This window comes from Xenopus laevis, chromosome 4S (genome assembly GCF_017654675.1).
Source record: "Xenopus laevis strain J_2021 chromosome 4S, Xenopus_laevis_v10.1, whole genome shotgun sequence".
Classification (NCBI taxonomy): domain Eukaryota; kingdom Metazoa; phylum Chordata; class Amphibia; order Anura; family Pipidae; genus Xenopus; species Xenopus laevis.
In genome coordinates this window covers 57916212-57920272 of record NC_054378.1, presented here as the reverse complement: position 1 = coordinate 57920272, position 4061 = coordinate 57916212, and positions in this window count along the sequence as shown.

Sequence of the window (4061 nt, the reverse complement as noted above, 5' to 3'; positions counted from 1 at the left end):
GGTAATTTCTAAAAATTTGGACTTTGATAAGATGGAGTCTATGGGAGACTGCCTTTCTGTAATTTGGAGCTTTCTGGATTAGTTTCTGAATAATGGATCCCATACCTTGATCCAAACTAAGATATAATTAATCCTTATTTGAGTCAAAACAATTCCATTGGGTTTAATTAGTTTAAATTAATTTTCAGCAGACTTGTTGTCATTATCATGTAAAAGAATATGCTATCATTTTTTTTGGAATTAATGGCATATTCTATGTTATGGGAACAAAGTCCCACAGCAGTGGCTTGTTCTGTATGTATTAGCAGGGCATGCATCAGTTTGTAATTAGCATGAATAATGTTTTACGTCTCAGATGAAAGGATATGCAACTGGTGTGAAGCTTTTGAGAGCTATAACTCACAGCTGGATCACATGTTATGCACAAACCAATGTGAATGCAAAGTAATTGATGTATACATGCTGCACCTAATCAGACCTGAATTACCGAGAACTTATATCTGGGAGAAAAGAGTTTTGCTAGTTTAGTGAATCTAGATCCTGGAAACTATAATCCCGGAAATAAACTTTGCTTCTAGATTTCATTAAAATTGTTCTTTCACTCTAGAATTCGACTTAGAACCTGGGTAATTGAGAAAAAGACTAATTACTTTTCAGATATTGGAAACTAAAAAAGAAGCAGTGGAGACTCTGCAATCATGGCGAGAATAGAGGTCTATGAGTCCTGGAATATAACCATGGCCTACAGACACAGTAGGGTGAAGCACAACACCTGAAAGACTACCCCCCCCAATACAGATATTTACAGATTAAATAACTTTAAAAACATTAAAAATGTGTAATGGATCTATATTGCAAAGCAGCTTAGAATTAGGTTTTCTTTTAAAAAGCCAGTTCACCTTTAAGTTACTTACATACTTTTAGTATGTTATACAGTGGCCAATTTTAAACAACCTTTCAATTGGTCTTGATTATCTAATTAATTATTTTTGCATTCTTCTTCCGACTCCTTTGAAATGGGGGTCACCTAAAAAACAAAAGCTCTAAGACTACAAATATATAGTTATTGCTGCTTTAGATTCTCCAACCCACTGCCTATGTTCACCTGGTGTGCACAATAAAGCCACATTTCTACTAAGCAACATACCTCTCATGTGAATCCTTCGGTGAGCGCCGTACAGTGTGTGAATCTTACTGCAAGTGTAAGTCTGGACTGAAGTGACCGGGATCCCGCGAGAGCTGCTACTGGAAGGGAAGACGCTGAGCTGCTGCATGGGTGAACTCCGCTAAATTCCTAAACCGTTTCTCTGTGAATTGATTATGCTGCTTTAGATTAGCCATATTTCTATTTGACCCTCTCCTATTCAAACCAATGCATGGTCCCTAGGGTAATTTGGAACCTAGCATCCAGACTGCTGAAATTGCAAAAGCTAACAAATAATAAAAACTGAAAACCACCTGCAAATTGCATCAGAACATCATTCTCTATCTACATCACACTAAAACTTAACTCAAAGGGAACAATCCCATGAACAGACACATTTTGTTTGTTGGTTGACATTCCATTTAAAGTGAAAGAAATACTAAATGTTCAATACTTGAGTAGATATGACACGTTCCAAGGTGAAGCAGTAATTCTATTAAATGCTCATACATTTCTATGGAATAGGATCTTGTACAAACTGCAAGCCACCAACATTACTTAATTTCTGGGTTCCCATGCAGCAGCAAAAAATAAATAAGAACATGCTCAACTATTCAAACACAAAGCTGTGGTTGAGAATAAAGTTAAAGGAGAAGGAAAGTTACGGAGGCATTTTATTGCCAATTGATTAGCTGCAATAGTGCAAGCTAGAATGCTATATTTATGCTGTAGAATGTTTTACCATACCTGAGTAAAAAGCTCTAGAAACTCTCTGTTTGTTTAGAATAGGAGCTGCAGTATTAATGTGGTGTGACATCACTTCCTGCCTGAGTCTCTCCCTGCTCTTGGCTCAGATTACAGTAGAGAAGGGAGGGGTGGGGGGGGAGAGGAGCAAACTGAGCATGCTCTTGCCCAGGGCAATGAGGTTTAAGATGAAGGCAGGAAGTCTGATACAGAAGCCCATGAGTACACAATAGAAGGAAAGAAATGCTGTTTCTTTTGACAGGGGACTCAGAGCAATATTACTTTGGGGGTTTACTGGTATATTTATATAGACCTTTCTGATAAGGCTTACTTAGTTTTAACCTTTCCTTCTCCTTTAAGAGCTTGCTATATTCTGGTACACCTAACAAATGGAAAGTAAAAAGTAGGCATTGCAGCTGGCAAAGAGCTTTACCGTGAAAAGCATCTGAAGATTTTGAAAAATTTCGCAATCACATATTCTTCATTCTAGATTCACTCTGTAAAGGCTGTGCTCTTACCATATTATACACATATTTTACTTCCCCAAAACAATCATCCAAACCAGTGTTTAGTTGCTAAAGAAATGATCCCTTTTAAACTACATACCATCCATGTGGCTTTCTAGTTCCGCTTTCCACTCCAGTATTTTTTTCTTGCCTAAGAAATCTTACCCTTAAAAGCATTTTTTAAAGAACACCTCTAATCTACCCCCACATCACTGAAAGGCTTGTATACAACTGTCTAACCAGCTTCTAACCTCACACTCTTTACTTGACACATTTACTCTGGGTGTAGCCATAACACAACCCTGAGACAAAAATCATTAATCACCTGCTCTCTAAAAAAAAAAAATCTTTCTTAAATACTTTTTGAATACCGACCTTGTTACTTCAAACTCTTGGGTATTCCAGTCCAGTTTACATGGCCATACCTTCTATTGATCTGGTCTTTCCCACCGGTCCTTACTGTCATCACATATTATTTAAACCTCTAGCCTTATATACGGATTTGTCTTGGCCTCTCAAATGATAAATGTTTTACAGAAATATAAGTCCATCCTGCCCAACCTAGTGTGTTGGGCCATTTATTTTATATGTATCTTACCTTGTTTTTAACTAAGAGGATCAAAACAAACACTGAACTGCTAAGGCTTGAATCCAAACAATGCAAAAATGTTTAGTATAAGCTCATGTTACATAGTGCAAACTGTCTACCCATCACCTTCCCTGAACATAACCCAAAATGAACTACCATGTGCTATTGTTATGTAAAAGTGAAGTTTCTCTGCTCTAGTGCATAAAGACTCCTGCGTGGGGGGCTTGGACTCTTTGAGCGAAGCTATTTGTGACAGTCCGGTATTCGCCAACAAGCCGTAAATTGCTGTAGGGAAGGAAGAAGATCTATAAAAAAACCAAAGATGCGGAAGATGGCGCCCTGGAGCTCTGATGCGCTACTCTGACGTTTGGTAAGTATTTGCACTAAGTGGGGAGGAAGCAGAGGGGGGGGGAACTCTGGGGGGGAAGTGGATGGGACTTTTCTCATTGGGGGTTTAGTTCTCCTTTAAACATATGAAGAAAAGGAAGTTGGACCCAAGCAGGAAAACTGCGTTAGTGCTTTAATAACAAATATGTCGGGTTAGCAAAAACTCTTTATCGAGATGTGGGCCACTATGTTTAGTCACATGCATGTGCTTAATGAAAGCCTCTGGGCCTGCTCACTATGTGCACGTGTGTTACATCACATTCATGTACATAAGCAAGTGGGGACTAAGCATCATTTGTATCCGTGTGTGCCAAAATGGACTCCAGAGAGCTCCTATTCCCCTGTGGGTGATAAAATGCTTGTTCGCCCAAAATAGTATTTCTTGCCCCCAACCAGAGTGCGGGATCCATTAGTTGCAACTCTGGTAGGAAAAACAGTTTCCCACTTATAAATGCCTTTTTAGTTATTGCATCAAAGTGAGTATAGAAATAGGGGACAATATATGGACAAGGAGTTCTAATTTCACCACTACTTGAATACAACATGAGAAGATCACATTGAATCTTTAAAAATTATGTGAGTTAACAGACTATCCATTTGCAACATATGCATTGGAAGTACATCCATACTATACAATCATCATCAGTTATATATTGATTGGAATATTATAAGAAATCAGATCTACAAAATA